An 18939-nucleotide genomic window follows, 5' to 3' on the forward strand; every position below is an offset into this window, starting at 1 on the left:
TGTCCACATAAGTTAAATAAATTTGAGTTGTTTTAAAGTGATGCTTCAAACCGAATGTCTAATATGTCTTAATTGACAGGCCAGCAGTAGTGTGTGCTCAATTCTGAATGGGAACAAGGCAAGGCTGCTTTTCACTTTATATTGCTTGAACTGCATATCCATAGTCTGCAGTCAACAAGATATTTGCTGCCTTCATCATTTTTTCAGTCCTGTGGGAAATCTTAGTTTCAGCCAACCTGATTTTGTAGTTTATTTAAAAGAAAATCTTAAAAAAAAAGCTGGGCATGGTGGCGCACACCTGTAATCCCGGCACTCGAGTGGCTGAGGCAGGAGAATTGCTCTGCGTTCAAGACCAGCCCGAGCTACATAGTGAGTTCTAGGTCAGTCTCAACTATATAGTGAGACCCTGTCTTTTAAAAAAAAAAAGAAAGAAAAGAAAATCTAGTTCTGATCTTGTATTAGTTTAGCTTCATCACTTGCTAGCTTTGTGATCCTAAGAAATTTCTGTGACTTGGGTTCTTTAACAAAAAAGAACTAAAATTAGCTACTATGGGTTGTCAAGACTGAAGTAATGTACATGTAGCATAAATTTGGTACATTGTGGCAGGTACATAGTTGCTGTATAGATTTTGGCTTCCTTTCTGATATCATAAATGATACAGTCACCCACCAGTTTCCTGAAATACTATCAAGGATATGACCCCAAATGGTATGCTCACAGAGGTATCCTGTCTGGTCAAAAGGGAAACCCTATGTTATAAAAGATTTTAAAGAGTGAAATTTTTAATTGAAAGATTTGTAGATGACTACTATTCACAGAAAAGCTGCATATCTACTGTGTACTAGTGCCTGGACACTAGAGGATATAATAGAAACAGTAAGCTTTGTCTCTTGTCCTCAGGATCTAATGGAAGAAATAAGTTAATAAAATGAAGTTATAGTGCCTTCCATGACTGTAGTGACAGATATGCACAGGCTCCTCCAAGAGTTCCTAAGAGGGAGCAGTCTGCCTGGAGGAATGGAAACCAAACAAATTCTTCACACAATAACTAGGATTTTACCAAGCAAAAAGGAATGGAAAGAATATTCCAGGTAGAGGAGCTTGGTGGGATGAGGGAGAGGCTGTAGAATTTGAAAATAGGGAGAGAAATGTATAAGAAGTGAAATTAGGTCCTAGTAAGGAGTTTAGATCTGTGGGTAAGGAGGCCAAATGGGAAATTTCAAGATGCAGACACATATAGAAATGGATTCTCGAGTGACAGTTGGCATTTACTGTTTACTGTGATTTTTGTATATTAGGAGAGTGTTTCTACCCATACATGCACACTGTATCTTAGGGCTAGTACGTAGTATTAGCATTCTAATGGGATTAAAGAAAACTGTCACAGTTAACACTGCTTAAATTAATTCTGGCAGCTAGCATAAGCATTTGCATTGTTTCTCCTCCTCCATTAACTTAGGTTTCTGCAGCAGAATCAATTTTTAAAAAGTGATTTCAAAAGTTGGTAGTCCTCTCAAGAGATATGGGCCTCCACTTACTTCCCTGAGAAACACAGGGAGTGGGGCAATGAGTGTTTCTTTCTCCTTGTTTCTTTAAGAAAGCATTCATTTTTATACAGGGGAGAGCTGAAGAGAAGGACCTTATAAGGAAACTAAATAGTTTCTTCAGGACATGAGTAGAATGAGTGCCTAATAATGTATTTGCCAGAAACGTACTCTGTCAGGACTCGTTTTGGTAAACTTGTCTTCTTTCATTGGTTCCGGGATCTCAACATGCTGTAATGCAGCTTTTACCACCATGAAACATTCAGGGGCTGCCTCATTTTGTTGTGAGGAGACAGTATTGCTTTCTGAGTTATTGCTCTGGCAGCTCTGTAAATTAGCCCATGCTGTCACCATGCCGTCTCTGAAGGGCACACTGTACCCAAATGACTGCATTTAGGATTGACTCTTGCTACTCCCTGCTGCGTGACACTTCTCTCCATTTGAATCTGTATCCAGCTTTTTGTGTTCTTAAGTGTGGGCCACCCACAGATTGCCACCCAGGCTCCTTAGCCAAAGAAACTTGGTAAGACTTCTGGTCCAATAATTTTCCATTGGATCAGAACCTACCTTAACTCGAATTCCCCTTCCATTTCAAACCCTAAATGTTGTCTAACTCCCCACTCTCCTTTATTTTTCTCTTTAGCTCTTGCCAGACTCCTTGTTTCTTGAGGCCTCCGCTTGGCTCGCTCCACCTTTTTAAATGCTCAGAGTTCTTCGTGGCTAGTCTTCCTTTATCTTCTTTCTTAGGTCTTTTAGGCTTGCATTCGCCAAGTTCTCCTTCCATATGGCATGTCTTTTCCTGGACTGCTCTTGAAGAATGGAAAAACCACTTAGTTTAGTGTCTGCTTTGTATCATTCAAATCCGGAGCATTAAGCAGTGTTTGAGTGCTAGTTATGTTTAGTCTAGGACAAGATACTTGGGATTGCAAGAATCTGGAAGTTACCATTTTAGAGGACAAGTTCTACACTAATTAGCAGGTAGCAGTTGAAACTGTTTAGATGAGTAGTAGATGAGGGACTTAATTCAGAAAAGAATTGAGATAATCATAGTGGTCAAAGGTCATCATCCTATGTGAAGAACAGTGAAAGATCTAAGACAAGAAACAGCTGAGAAAGTTTTACCATTTGGGTGGATTTTATTTAGCTGTTTGAATTTCACTCATTATTTATACACTCATGGTAGAAAAAAACCACAATTAGGTGAGTCTTTAATGGAGTTATTTCTGTTCTACTAGGTTTTTTTTTTTTTTTTTTTTTGGTACCAGTGATTGAACTTGGGACCTTGTGCTTGTGAGGCAGGCAGCAGCACCACTGAGCTAAATCCCCATCTCTGTTCTACTTTATAAGTGAGAGTATAACAAAGCAAACAGGTACTAGGATTATCTCATATGGCAGTTTGTAGGATACATGCTAGTTCAGCATAAGTTCAACTCAATTTCATACATCCTCAACAACTTTGGCCTACTGGGGAAGCAGTGCTGTGATGGCAGCAACAGGATTGGAGGTAGAGTGCCCTGGGTTCAAACTCTGCAGCACTGATCTTGGGTCAGGTACTCATCCTCTGTGAGCTTCAGTTTCCTTTAACAGGCTACTGCCTGCTTTAACATGGTCCCACCTGCTTGAACCATCCGGGAAATGTGCATGACTGTCCTATCAGGCAGTTTGTACCACTGGTGGTACAAATGGATCTAATTGCTTTTATTGGTCTTTACTAATAAAATTAATGAAAAAGTCCCCAGTGGTATAGTCATGCATGTACCACTGGTGGTACAAATGGATCTAATTGCTTTTATTGGTCTTTACTAATAAAATTAATGAAAAAGTCCCCAGTGGTATAGTCATGCATGTACCACTGGTGGTTCAAGCCAACTGGCAATAGGATGTGAATTACGGCCCGTTGTGAACGTGTTAGAAGATGGTTTTAAAACTATAGTGAGATAATGCCTGGGTAGTCCCTTGTATTTTGACACATATATAGAAAGCAGAATAACTCACATTTTTTTTGAGCTTCTACTGTGTTCCAGGCACATTTGATGCATTCACTTTTTGAATCATAGCAGTTCAATGAGATGGCTAGTTTTATTCCCAATTTGCATGTGAGGAAACAGGCAGTTTGCTCAGGATCACAGAATTGGTAAGTGGCAGAGTGAAGATATAATTTGACAGTTAAATCCCATTGCCCACAGTATGATCCACTGTGTTGTACACGTCTTGGCTCTATATTAATTTATGCTTTTATAACATCTAATGTTGACTGATGTTCACTTGTGTAAGTGAGTGTACTGCTAGTTATTTAGACCCCAGGTTGTCAGATTCAAAGGTGATCTTAATGTTTATCTAAGTTAACCACTCCATCTGATGCTCAAGTCCTCTCAGGAGCATCCCTGCCAAGTAGTGTTGAATCTATAAACAAAGATTCAGTTATGTTCAGTATACTATGCTTAGTAAATTACAAAGTTAGATGAGTAGATTAATGTTAAGAATTTAAAAAGAGGCTAGAATGAAATATTATTCTGGTTAATTTTAGGCCATCAGGAAACTCTTCTAAATAAGAGCGTAGTTTCCTAAGCAGCCCATATAATTGGTTTCAGTTTAGGTCAAAAACACTGACTTTCTTAAAGTTTATCCAGTTCTTGGCCTTGGCTTTGACTTAACCTTTATAAGAAAAATCAAAAGAAAAGCTGGAAATTTTTGCCCTCTTTAAACTGTGCTGAAGGTTCAGAGGTAGAAACTGGCCCCAGGGCACTTGTTGCCCAAGGATTGCACTTGGGTTGGGCCAGGGTCATGTTCTCCATTTTGAATATGAAAGCCTTGTTTTCCTGAGATACTTCTTCAAGCTTAAGAGATATGTAAAGATAACAAACAGCATAAGGATAGTAGCTTGGTAGCTGCTGTCTTCTGTCCTGAGGTGGGAGTCCACAGAGGAGGCAGAAACATTTTTCTGCAAACCATAATTCCTGATGGGAGTGTTTCCATTGTACCTCTTAGGTATACTCTACATTTATCTATATGATGGTTTACTCTGTCTTATTTTATCCTTATGATAACCTGCAAGGTCTTTTTTGTACACATTTTGAAGAAAACAAGCCTAGGGAATTGAGCTACTGTGCCCAACGTCTCACAGTAGGGAGTGAGACAAAGCTGGAGCCTAGGTCTTCAGGCTTCTCATCATGTGACTTTTCTACAGTATAGCAACTCCTATGGAGAATGTGTGGGCCGTTCATTAAGTGTGCCCTGAATTCTTGAATGCTTACTGATTTGCCCAATAAGCATGGTATAGGGGATTTAAGAGATCCTGTAGAAGATTTAAGAGAAACGCGTAACAAGTTCTCTGCCTTCCTAGTACCACTATCTGTTGAAAAGGCCAAATAAGTGCATGTTTGTATATTTCACAGATTTGTTAAAAGTTTAATGTGTGCCCAGCATAGGATACAAACCTGAACCATTTTCCCTTGAGGAATTTACTATCTAGTGGGAGTTGAGACAACAGGCAAATAATATGTTACAATAATACTATGTGGAGTGCATTTATAAGAGTGCTTCTGGGCATTCCAGGCAGAAGGAATGGGACCATGGCATGGAGTTCTCTGGGCTCAGTGAGAAGTGGAATGGTAGTTAGGCTGAGTAACTGGGCAGTGGCCAGATCACAGAGGTCTTTGTTAAGTTGTGCAGACTTTGTGCTATAGGCAATAGGAAGAATATTAAGATGTCAGATTTTTGTATCCAAAAAAATCACCCTTAGTTTGAAGAGAGAACTACTGGTATAAAGCCAGAGCCAAATTGTATCTGCATCTTGAGATAGAACAAGCAGAGGAAAATAATTTGAATTTGGATTGCATTTTAGGCAGATGTCTCCCTTGATCCCCTTGGAAACTCGGGACAGGAGAGTATTAGGAATGACTTCAGTGTGGAATGAGTAGCCTTCTGATGGGTCATCTCATGCTTGGAAATCATCTGGCTCTGGCCTGAGCCATGGTCCTAGTTAAAGCATGGAGATGGGATTGGTTCCACGGTTCCACTCAGGATTCATGTAGGCCCTTCTCTGACGCACATGCACACACTCTGATTTAGACCTGGAACTGACTGCATCTCCCTGGAATTCTTGGGGCTAAAATGACCCGTCTCAGGTTGGTCAACTAAATTCATCCCGAGTCATGTTTATCGTGAACCTATTCTGTTACCAGCTGCTTCTGCACACTCTGTCATTTTTTCCTTAACAATTTTGTGAGGTAAAGTTAGTCCAATTTCATGAATCAGAAGATTCAGTGGCTGAGAGGCTGCCCAGTTAGGACATGGTAGTGCTAGGATTTGAGAGGAGACTGAGTGTCCAGTTTTTACCCATTTGTGATATGGGTTTTTTTCCCAGTGATATGAAGTATAATAAGCAGTCTTGTGCATTACAGCTTATGTTCATATGTTTCACGGGATGTCCATTGTATTTGGGACTGCACTATGACATAATTGTCTAATAGTAAGTTTTTGAAGCTTTTTTGCAAACCCCAAAGTTTAACCCTAAAATGTGGGAACAACTTTCCTAAGTTCCAATGAGAAACCCCTACCTTCCAACTTAGAATTGTGTGTAAAATATGTGGCTTTGCAGCTTACACTTTTAAGTAGTAGCAGGAAAAAAAAAAAGTAGCAGAAATGGTCATTTTTTTGCTATTGGGCAAGTGATTGTCACTGTTTGATTTTGTACAAAGCACTTCAGAGTCCCATTGGAGTTCATTGTGCATTTATCTCAGTGGAACTTTCCAGAAAGTCACTTAAATTCTCCGAGCCTCAGTTTGCTCATCTGTAGATGAAGCTAATACCTACCTTGAGGTTACTGTGAAGATTAGAGATAATAAATGTAAAGTGCCTGGTTCATGGTGGTTGGTCAATAAATGCTAACATTATTTTCAGAGTAATGCTTTGGACCTTAATCTTATCCAGGTGATGAAAATGATTTGTTATACTTCACTTTCTTCAACTAACCTTTACTAGTGTCTCCACTTCAGGGTACAGACAAAACATCAGACCAGTAAAACTGATGTTGTAACAGAGTAAGGTGGGATAGCCAATGGGTGTATATGTCGTTCGGCTCTTGTGATTCTGCTCACCTGTCACGTCTGAAACTCCCCTCTGATACTGCAGCACTCCTACCTTTTGGATGGCCTGTGTGTCTTTCTACATGCATACAGAATATGAGTGCTTCAACCATGTTTTACTTGAAATAGTTTAGAGGAAGATAATGGCCCAAGGGTACATTCTGTGTCACCAAGTACAGCCGTCAGAGGGTGCCTTTATTAATGAAAACAAACATAGCTCCGGTAGCAAAGTGCATCTCCACACACAAGGCACGTGGGATGCCAGGCAATAGTCACGCCTGCAGCTTGAGCCCATCTTGCATCATTCCCCAAGACCAGCCAACTCCAGCCCTTCTCAATCCACTCATTCAATAACTGTCTAATTTAAACACACTCCCTCACTCTTTGGGTGCCAGATGTGAAGTTTCAAGGGAGCAGAGGCCAGGCTGGCTAGTGCCATGACACCTGCTTTAGCAGGCAAGCCAGTCAGCTGCTGCTTCTGATGATGTTGGCCCTCTTTCATGGACAGCATGAGGGTTTCACCCACCAAGTGCATACACAGGCAGCTGAGGGAGCCTCATAAATTATGGTTTTGTTTGTTTACTTCAAGCAGAGAGCGTGGTGTAGTGGAAAGAGCCCTGTGCTTGGAAGCAGAAAGCTGGGGTTTGAGGGCTCACTAGTTGTGATTTTTGCCCACAGAGCACCTCTCTCTTCATAGTGCTTATCACTGTCTCCACTATTACCTCTCTATTTGTTTATCTGTTTATTGGCCATCTGCTTCACCATTATATAAGTTCTTGGAAGCTAGGGACCGTTTTGTCCATCATTTTACCTCTAGCACCTAGGATAGTGCCTGGAACATAGTAGGCTATTTATCAAATGAATGAATGAATTTCAAAACTGTCTCTTCTGCTTACTGCCCATGTAATCGTGGGAAAGTCATTTATCTTCTCTGGGCTTCAGTTTTGTCAAATCTAAAATGAAGGCATTAGATTTCTATCCCTAATGCTCTAGACTTTAAGAACTTATTCATTTAACAAATTATAGTACCTGTGTCTCTGTGCTGGGCAGTCTGCCAAGCTTTAAGAACACAGTCATGGGAATTAGAAGGAGGGAAGGATAGGAAAGTAGCAGGGATGAAAATAATCAAAATAAGTTATACACAAGTAGCAATATATTATCATGAATTTCATTCTGTATTAATACACGCCAGTTTTTTATAAGTACTCAGTAATGAACAAGTTAAAAACAGGACCTGTCTTCAAGGAATTTTCTTTTAAATTTTGGTCCCGGGGATCAAACTCAGGACTTTGCGCTTGCGAGGCAGTCGGTGGCACCACTGAGCTAAATCCCCAGTCCCATGGAATTTCAAAAGAGAAAGACAACTAAATAAATAATTACATAGATAAGTATTTCTCATTGTGAAAATCCTCACAGGGCACTGTGAGAGGATATAATAGAAAGAACTGTGTCAGGTTTTATCATTGAAGATTTGCTGGTGAAAGTGACATTTTGTTGTTGGCCAGACAAACGAGGTACAGTATTTCAGGCAGAGAAACAGTGTACCTGAAAGATCCAAGGTAAGCAGTGTGGCAGGAGCACAGTGACCAACAGGGAGGTTGTGCCTGAGATAAGCCTAGACAGGTGGGCTAGGCCAGATCAGTTGGAAAGCCAGTGATGGAGAAGCTTTTAGAGACAGTGCCCAAACTGCAACCCAGAACCCACTTACTTATCGCAAGTGCCAACACTGCAATTAAATTGGACTACTGAGGTTGTAGTTTAGAGAAAACAACTCAAATTTAGAAAAATTTAGATTGGAAGCAACAACTTAGCTCATATGCCAACAGACAGGGCTCTGTATGATGGCCATAGCATGCGTGTCATAGGTTAGCCACCACTGTAGTAAGCTGTGGTCAGAATTTGTCAATTTTAAAATATAAGGAAGTTATTGACAATTCCTGTCATAACAGAGACCTCACTGGTAAGCCAGACTCTCCTTACCTGCCTGTCAAAGGTAGATAGGACAGATTAGCCCGATTTTATAGATCAGGAAACAGGCCCAGGAAAGTTAAATGACTCACCACTGAATGAGCAGGGGTAGAACTTGATCTCCAAAACTTTAGTCCACTCCTCTCCATGCTCTGTCACAATACAGAATTGAGAGCTTTTTTCACTTTCAAGTCCTCCAAATGTCTACCTTTTGGATCTAAATGCCTTATAATAATAACTTCTGAAATGGAATATTTCATAAGCAACTTTTAAGCAAATCTGATAGAGACAAATTCTTCCTAAGTGCAATGCTTACTCTCTATGTAACTACAACCAAATGTTTGAAGTATCTTAGATGATTCTTAGGATAAATTCTGACTTACTGTGTCAAAGGATACACATGTTAAAGGAAATTCTTGGCATCTATTGCCAAATTGCCCTCTCAAAGGTTGTATTGATTTTTATGTTCATATTGAGGATGATTTTCTCACTGCTTCTACTAACCAAGACCAAATCTAAGCAAAACTGAATTCATTTAGAGCCAGGCTTTGATAATTTTAATTAAAGAAAGATGAAACACTAGAGGTAATACCCATGGGGGCAGGAAATTCACCAAGGGATGGGAAGAAGCAGAAAGGCTTTGCCTGAGGGTCTGGTTGTTCAGGGGCAGGAAGGCATCTTGTGTGTGCAGCTGCTGCCACTCAGAACTTGATGTCCTTCCTAGCAACTTAAGCAGGGTCTGTAAAGCTGATAGAACTCTTAAACTTGGGGCCTTATCAGCTCCTAGGAGCAAGAAGACTTCTCCAGGAGAAGCTAAATTGGGGAGGACAGTGGTGAATGATCACTGCCAACCGAGTCGAGGGTATTAATATGAGTACATTACTGGATGTGGGGACCCAAAACTCAGAGATTTGGGTCATTGTTATCTTACTTTTGGCTTGTCCCAGGAATAATATGATGAACTGTGTCTTTATCTCTCACAGTGCCTTGTCCGACAGAGCAGGTGCACTGGGTATGCTTCAGAGCCCAGCTGTTTTCAGTTATTTGTGGTTAATTCAACAAATACTTAATGAACTAAGCGGTGGAAATGAGGTGAGGATTAGGACAATATGGTTCATGCCTCCAAAGATCATACAATATAGTAAGGTTTATAGGAAAATGAGCAATTATAATAAACTAAGAGAAAGACTATGAGAGGAGAAATCTGGGGCATTAAGAAAGTATATACCAGAATCCCTAAATCCAGGCTTGGCAGGTATGGTAAGCCTAGAGCATATATTTGAATAAGGACAGAGACTATATATTTTATATTTACTGTGTGTCAAAGTACCTCATAAGAGCCAGGCGTGGTGGCGCACGCCTGTAATCCTAGCACTTGGGAGGCTGAGGAAGGAGGATTGCTGTGAGTTCAAGACCAGCCTGGACTACATAGTGAGTTCTAGGTCAGTCTCAACTACATAATGAGACCCTGCCTCAAAAAACAAACAAAAAAAGTACTTCATAAGGTGAGGGTTTTTCCATAAACATTTGATAAATGAACAAAAGAATGTATGGATAAAGTGATTTATAATTTGGTAGGTCAAGTCAAGGATAGGAAGGATGTTCCACACAGAGATAAAGGCAATGTAAAGGTTTAGATAGATTCAGAACATAGTTCAGTGTAATTGAGCCAAAACAAAGAACCTCAGAGTAGAAAGATTCCAGGCTTAAGAGATATATGGAGGTCAGTTCAAGTCTTACAGGCCATATTGAGGAGTTTGGATTTTATCTTAGGCGAAATAAGAAACCAGGGAAAGGTATTAAGCGAGTGATATTATCTGATAAAAGAGATAATTATAGTTATCAAATGTTAGCTATATACTGAGATTTTCTATATATTCTCTCTCAATTCAAAACAATCCTGAAAAACACATATTATCCTCTATCTTTCAGACGGGATTATGTAACTTACCTAAAATCAAATAATACATTTGGGCTGACATCTACCATTGCAAGCAAAAAACATAGATGTGTTTGAGGGATAAGTAGCCTGAGTGTAGAGATCTTGGGTACCCAGGGTATTCAGTAGGGCTCATGAGAAGGCAAAGCCTCAAGGGTGGGGTTAATAAAGCTCTAGAGAAAAGGCTACTTTAAATCTACTGCAGTAAAGCTTTAAATCCAGCTTCAAGAGGATCAAGCTCATCTTCAGGTAAATTAACTGTCAAAGCAAAACTCGGTGTTCTAATAAGGAAGAAAACAAAATCCAGACACCCAAAATATAGCATCCATAATGTATAACATAAAATACATTATTAATAGACATGAAGAAGTGGGAAAATGTGGCCCATAATCAGAAGAAAAATAATTCAATAGAAGCAGATTCATAAATGACATTAATGTTGGAATTAGCAAGCAAGGAATTTAAAATAGCTATTATATACTCAAGGCTTTAGAGAAAATTATAAAACATAATGATGGAAGCTGCCTGAATTTTTATGCATTCCTCCAACCAACCAATATATCTATGACAGAACCATTGAAGAAGGTGGAAGTTTTACTAGGTGAGGGGCTTTGAACACAACCCCTGAGCAAGCATTGACTGACTACCAGACATTACTGATCTGGGTGCAATCCCTAGAGGCAAGACTTGAAAATAAAGACAAGAATTTAAAAACAAAACAAAACAAAACAAAAAAAGAGGCATCAGTGGTCCCATACTACAGACTTCACCAATTTAGTCCAGGCAAGTTTCTAACAAACAAAAGCAACAACAACTCCTAGGGATGAAATGGCAAATTTCATAATTGCTAGAATATATTATCTAAAATATCTAGTTTTTAACAGAGCACCATGAGATATGCCAAGAAATGGCAAAAGGTGACTCATATTTGGCAGCAACAAATCAATACAATAATATACAAGACTTACCATCCTTGACCTGATTGACATTTACAGAGCACTACTTTCAATAACTGCAGAATATCTATTCTGTTAAATTACTCATGGAAGATAGATCATGTGCATTTTACAAAATTCAACATCTTTACTTTATAAAAAGAGGAAAGTTAAAAAAACTACAAATAGAAAAAAACATCCTTAATCTTTTAAGTGAATGTGAAAAATTGAATATCATGTGTGTGTGTGTGTGTAATGGTGAAATATTAAATACCTTACCATTAAGTTTGGGATCAACTAGAGATTGTAGCCAATTCAATAAGAAAAGTAAGTAAAAAGCATTCAGATTAAAAGGTAAAAAGTAAAACTATCTGTTTTCAAAGAACATGATCATGTACATAGAAAAATTTGATAAATCTAAAAAAAAAAGAAAACTACTAGAGACAATAAGTGTACTTAGTAAAAAGGACATAAAGTCAATGTTCAAAATTCATTTGTTCCACATACTAGCAATAAGCAATTGGAAAATTTTTGTTTGTTTGTTTGAGACAGGGTCCCATGGGTAGTTGAGACTGACCTGGAACTCACTGTGTAGCCCAGGCTAGTCTTGAACTCATAGTGATCCTCCTGTCTCAGCCTCCAGAGTGTTGGTATTACAAGCATGCACCACCATGCCCAGCTGGAAAAATTTAAACAAACATTTATAAGAGCAAAAAAACATAAAATATTTGAGGATAACCTTTAAAAATAAGGAAGACCTTTATACAACATATTGATAAGATAAATTAAATAATAATGATGTACCATGTTCATAGATAGGAAAATGCAATAACTTGTCAATTCTTCCTAAATGGATTAACAGGTTCAAAGAAATACCAATCGATTTTTAGAAGAATTTTTGTAGAGATTGACAAATTGGCTCTAAACTTTATATTTAACTATAAAATATCTAAATTAAAAGTCTTGAAATAGTACAGAGGTGAAGAGCTTATGTTACCTGATTTTTAAATTTACCATATTTCAAGACTGAGATCAACCCAATCCACAGAGAAAGGCAAAGCTGAGATAATTATTCACTCAAAAAAATAGTTATTCTACACACTGTTCCCATTTCTGTATCTAGCTTACATCAGTGAATAAAGAGGATGCATATTTATGGAAAGAAATAAGATGTGGAAACCTGATCAAACTGTGCCTGAAGCATTACCATTTCTAGATATTCAAGTTATGTGAACTGGTAAATTCCTATAATATTTAAGCCCCCCAAAAACTGGATATGAAAAGGGACCATATAAAGGAAGATATACAAATGGCTGATATGTGCATGAAAATGTAATATCATTATGCATCAGCAAAATGAAAATAAAAATGGCATTAATTGTTTTGTTTTGTTTTTTGAGACAGTCACACTATGTACTTCAGGCTGGCCTTGAACTCACTCTGACCCAGGCTGGCCTCATGGCAATCCTTCTGCCTCAGCCTTGTGAGTGCTGGTATTATAGGCATACACCATCACACCTGGCTGAAAATGACATTGAGCTATCACAACACAATCATTAAAATGGCTAAAATAAAAAAGATTGGCAACACCTAAAGTGATGAGAATGTGAGGTAAGCAAAACTCTCATACATTGCTACTGGCTATATAAAGTGATACAACCACTTTGAAAATGAATCTAGAACTTTCCCATTAAACTAAAATGCACTTACCAAACAACCCAGGCTTGCACTTGCACTTACCCAAGAAAATGAAAACATACATCCTGCAGAGATTATATACTAATGTTCTTAGCAACTTTATTCCAAAACAAGAAATACTCTAGATATCTATGAACAGGGGAGTAGATAAATAAATTGTAGTATATTCATATGATAAAATAAAAATGAATGAATTCTACCAAACTCTTAAAGATTTGATGTCAGTTCTTCACAAACTCTTCAGAAACTAGAAGAGGAGAGAACAAATTATATTTCTACAAACTAGCAATGAGTAATCAAAAAAGAAAACGATTCCATTTACAAGTATCAAAAGGAATAGATATAGGAATACATTTTAAAGAAATGCAAACCTTATGTTCTGTGTTGAAAGAAATGAGCCAATCTAAATAACTGAGAAGACATATTCATGAATCACATGACTTAATAAGATGTCATATTCCTTTGATTGATCTATACATTGGGTGGACTCTCTACCAAAATCACAGTGAGGTGTTGTTGTCATCATCGCTTTTTCAGAAAATGACAGGCTGATCCTAAAATCCATATGAAAATGCAAAGGACCAAGTATAAACAATCTCAAAAAAGAAATCATACTCCTTGATTTCAAAAGTACTGTGAAGCTACCATAATCAAGATCGTCTGATACCAATTTAAGGATGAACACATAGATCAGCAGAACAGAATTAAGAGTTGACAATTATATCCACAAAATAAAACATGCATCCACACAATAACTTGTACTCAAATGTTCATGGCAGCACTGTTCACATTAGCCAAAAATAAAATAACTCAAATATCCATCAGTTGTTGCGTGGCTAGATAAGTGTGATCTATCCACACAGTGGAATATTATTAAGCCCCCCAAAAGGGGTGGAATATTGATAGATGCTTCAACAGGACTGAATTTTAGGCTAAGTGAAAGAAATCAGACACACAAGACTATGTATCATGTATCAGAGGGATGCAAAGTAGACAAGAAAGTTTGTAGAATATAATCACTATTTGCAGGAAGAGAAAATGAGTGAATCGTTAAGTAAATGCTGACTGCGATTAGGTGGTGAAGGAGAAGTTAGAGGAAGGTGCTGTTGAGTGTCCGAAGTTGGACTCTGAAAGGCAGGTGAGGATACTAAAGTATCCTTGAGCTGTTAGGAAGTAAAATGGGGTTAGGAGGTGTTGTGAGGGAAAATGGAAAGTTCAGTGAGTTTTTCTATCTATTGTTTTTCAAACTAGTGTTGGACATTCAGTCCCCCCACTAGGCATTTTGGAGCATTAGGTGGAAATGCCCAGCATTAGTCTGGGAGGCAGGGAAGCTCTGAAGATGTCAAGCCTCAGAGCAAGCATATAGGCTTAGGCATCCTCGGCTTAGAGGTGATAGTTTCAGATAAAGTGATGGTCTTGTTCACCAAGGGAAAAAGTACAGAAATGCAGAGAGAAGAGGGTAGGCATCTGGGCCGTCTGTCCTTCCTTGTTGTTGGAACAGAGAGTCTAAGACCCTGAATATTCAAGTGACAAGAGAGGCGTACAGAGGAAAGACTGGAGCCTGAGGACCCAGCTTCTTTGCTTTAGCTCCATCTTGTCATGTGGCCTTGGGTTGCTGAACTTGCTGTCTGTGACTCGGTTTCTTCTCCTGTAATCAGGGACAATAATGTCAACCCTCCCTCCCTTCCAAAACTATTGTGAAACTGAAAAGAAGAGTACACAAGAAAGTGCTTTGTAAACAGTAAAAGACGCATCAAATGTAAGGGAGTATTATTATTGCAGTGGGAAATGCAGGAGACCAATAAAATGGATTTAGTTGCAGTAAACACAGGGGTTACTTTCTCTTTCTTAAAAAAAGAAAGAAAGAAAAACCAGCAAGAGCAAGTACTGCCAGGTGCACAGTGTAGTTTTTCCAACTTCAAGAAGCAAATAACAGTGAGGGGCCAACTGGCTCATCCCTGGAGGCCTGTCTTCACCAACTGGATCTGAAATCATGGGCCAGGGAATGGCTGTAGGCACCAGCTCATGACAACAGGCCCTGTCCTGGTGGGGTGGGATCCAGGGAGTATAGAGCCAACAGAAGTTGTCCACGTGGCCAGAGACCTGCTCCCTGGGCTCCTGTGGCTTGGAACTGCCATTAGGTCTTGCCCTGCTGGATGAGCTTCTAAGATTCCCAGGTGGCTCATGAAGGGTGCTGCCCAGCCCCAGGCCATGTTCAGGAACATCATCTCAGGGTTAGGCAGAGAAGTAACCCCAGCTTCACCACAAAATAGGCCAGGCTGGTTTCTGTGGCTCCCCAGGTGGCCAGCGTCATTAGTGCTAAGGGCCACAATGGGCCTGTCAGAACAGTGGGACAAGGTCCAATGCAGAGAGTTTAGGGGAACTGCCTCCAGCTCTTTCCAGGTCCACAGACACATCCCCCACATGCCTGGCTAGCCTGGCGCCCCTGAAATCTGTGTAGCCCAGGCACAATCCTCTCAAATGAATCTTTAAAGTGGCCACACTCTTCCCAAATCCTCCTTGCCAGGGCTAGGAAGGGCCTTACTGACCATCAGTCCCGCTCTTCATTTTCAGTTGAAGAACCTCAGGCTCAGAGAGAGCCTAGGAGGTTACTAAAGGTCAGAGCCAGGGAGCTGCTCTGAGGCACCACACTGGATCTGGGAGCAGAAGTCACATCTGTGGCCTCCCCACTCTCCACATCTGCACTCTCTCTGTCTTGCTGGCATTTTCCAGCCTCTTCCCCTTACCTCTTCCAGAACTTCTAGCTCTTGGTCCTGCCAGATCCAAGGTCCCAGCCTGAGGCTAAAATCCTATTTCCTGAATGTTTGCTTCACACTGGCCACTTTAGAAGCTCATTGGGACAGGGCTTGGGAGATGGGGAAGTTGAAGGCTGGCTGGGGAGTACCTGGCCCAGCTCTCCATGAATAGGTATGAGAGGGCACAGAATGTTTCTTTTCGAAAAATAACTGCCATCTCTTATACTCCTTTCCAGAAAGTAGCATGAAATGAACATTTCTTCTTTCCTCCAAAGCGAATTTATTCAGTACAACCTTACTGAGGCCTGGATTGGGTGCCGTGTCTTGTTAGGGCCCTAGGAGCATAGAAAGTACTTAGTAGTTCAGCCTTCCCCTTGAGTACTTCAAGTCTGGAGGAAACATTAGACTGGGTATTTGTCACTAGTGTGATTGGCACTATTACAGAGGGAAGCACAGGAGATTCCAGGGACCCAGAGAATACCTCTTTTCCTCCTGCCTCAGCTGGGCAGAGTACACCCTACTGAGTTCAAACAGCTGTTTTAAAAGAGTATTCCCAGGTACCAAAATAATTAAAAACAAAAAATAGATGAGTAAATAGGGCCAGGGATTTAGCTCAGTGATGTCATGCCTGCCTTGCAAGTGCAAGGTCCTGAGTTCAATCCCCAGTACCACCAAATAAAGAAACAAACAAATAAATAAATAAAGGTGAGTAGACATTTCCTGAACAGACATGTAAGGAATTGTAGCTCAAAGATCTCATGCTAAGGTAAGAAGTTAAAGGGATCACAGGCTAAGGGAACAGTGCTGGGTTCGGTGTGTCTTAAACCACATCTGTGTGGGGCTGAGAAGAAGATATGCTTGGGGCTAGAAACAAGTCAGTGTTTGGAGTTGTCCTTTAATGGTGGAGAAGGCATTGAAGAGTTTCAAACAGGAAAGATACAATCAAATGAACATCCTAAAAACACTCTTCTGGCTTACAAAGGACAGAGGACAAAGGACAGAGGACAAAGGACAGAGAGCTGGAAGTATCAAGTCAAATCTCCATTTCCTTCATGTCTTAGGCCTTCTAGAGAGGTGCCAGAGCAGGTCCAATGTGCTCTTTGTAGTGTCAGGGATAGTATTTCTTCTCCAAACTGGGCCCGACGGTTCCTATCCAGCAATGGAAAAGATAAAGCCCAGTCATATTTCCGGAGATTTCGCCTAGGGATGAGTCAAATTAACCATGGAACTTTCTAAATTACAAATTATTGGGCACCATCCCCAGTTTACTAAATTACTCATTCATTCCACAAATACTAATTAAACACAGATAGTAAGGATATAGCAATGGGCTTGCTGTCTTCAGAGAGCTTGCACTCAGAGACTCTGAGGAGGGACCTAGACATCTATACTTGGAAGAGTCCCATTGGAGATTCCAAAGCCCAGTGTCATGGGCTGAATTTTGTCCATCCAAAATTCATGCACTGAAGCCCTAATCTCCAATATCTCAGAATGTGACTATATTTAGAGGTAATCTTTAAAGAGTAGTTAAGTTAAAACGAGACCATGATAGTGAGCCCTAGTCCAATATGACTGGTGTCCTTATAAAAAAAGCAGATTAAGCCATACAGGGAGGACCATGTGCAGACACAGGTAATAGACACAGGTTGACTTGGCCCCCTGCAAGTCACAAGAGAGACTATAGAAGAAATTAACCCTGCCAACACCTTGATCTCAGTTGTCTGGTCTCCAGAAATGTGAGGAAATACATTTCTGTTGTTTAAGTTATCAGTTTTGGTGCATTGTGGCAGAAGTTTCATGAAGTGTAGGGCATTGGCCTTGCTCAGAAACTGTGGCTTGAAAGCACTGGCTGAGAATGCAGAATGCTAATGGAGAGCATATTTAGGCAGTCTGGGCTGACAAACCCAAACCTTAGAGATACCTGTAGATTTGTCCTTGGCAGAAGCTGGTTAGTTTTGCTTGAATATCCTGAAAGAGTGGATGCTTCAGAAAACCCTGCTGCTGCAGGCATGCCCCAAACCATGGGGGGCCTGACAGGACTCCTCCTCACCGCAAAGATCCACATCCACAGAAATGACCAGAAAACCTCAGGGTCCTTGTCCTCCACAAAAAGGGTCCAGTTGGAACAGACCTTGCGAACAGCAGTAAGGACCTATGCTGCCCATAGAGACTCAGAATGGGCAAGGACCTGGCCTGAAGTCACACAGCACGATGCTTGCCTTCCAAGTTGCAGTGTAAATCCCTGCTGGTCCCAGCTGCTTCCTTCTCCAGCCCCGGCAACTTGCCCAAACCCCGTGCCACCCACTCTGCTTTCCCACCCTCTGTTCCCCTCCTCTCTGTCTCTAAGGCCAGGAGCATGATTTCGGAATGATGAAACCCAGCTCCTGAGGTCACTCTGGCCTCTTTGCAGTGGTTGTAATTTTGCACAGCCCTATCCCCCCAGTAGGCTGGGGAAACCGCCAGGCCTTTGGCACATGTCTAGGGGAATGTGAGGATGAGACACCAGACAGGGTCATTTCAAGCCAGGTTGAGGGGATTTTATGTTAGAGACCAGCTCTTGACCCAGTACTGGTCCAGAGGACACACAGACCGATAACGCAATCTGATGGTCTCGTCATGCCTTTGCCCAGCACCCCACCTAATCCCCTTTACTCCATGCTTTCCAAGTCAGTGCCACCCAAAGCTTGTACCTTGACCCCTGTAGTGCTGATTCACATCTCCAGGTCTTCCTTCATATTTTGCCCCACCTTGTCTGTTTTTGCTTAACTCCTACTCACCCTTTAAAGCCTAGCTCTGGGGTCACCTTGTCCAGAAAGCCTTCCTTTAACCATACCTCTAGCAGGCCTATCCATTCTTTTTGCACACACATAATCTATTTTTACATTCATCACATTGTACACAAATTGCCTGCTTACCTGTCTGGTTTCCCATCCGGAACGGGAGCTCTTCAAGAGCAGAGTTGGGGTTGGGATGAGGTCTGGTTTGTGTCCCAGCCTGCAGTACACAGTTGA

The sequence above is a fragment of the Fukomys damarensis genome, unplaced genomic scaffold, assembly GCF_012274545.1.
Source record: "Fukomys damarensis isolate Sample0158 unplaced genomic scaffold, DMR_v1.0_HiC HiC_scaffold_16, whole genome shotgun sequence".
NCBI lineage: Eukaryota > Metazoa > Chordata > Mammalia > Rodentia > Bathyergidae > Fukomys > Fukomys damarensis.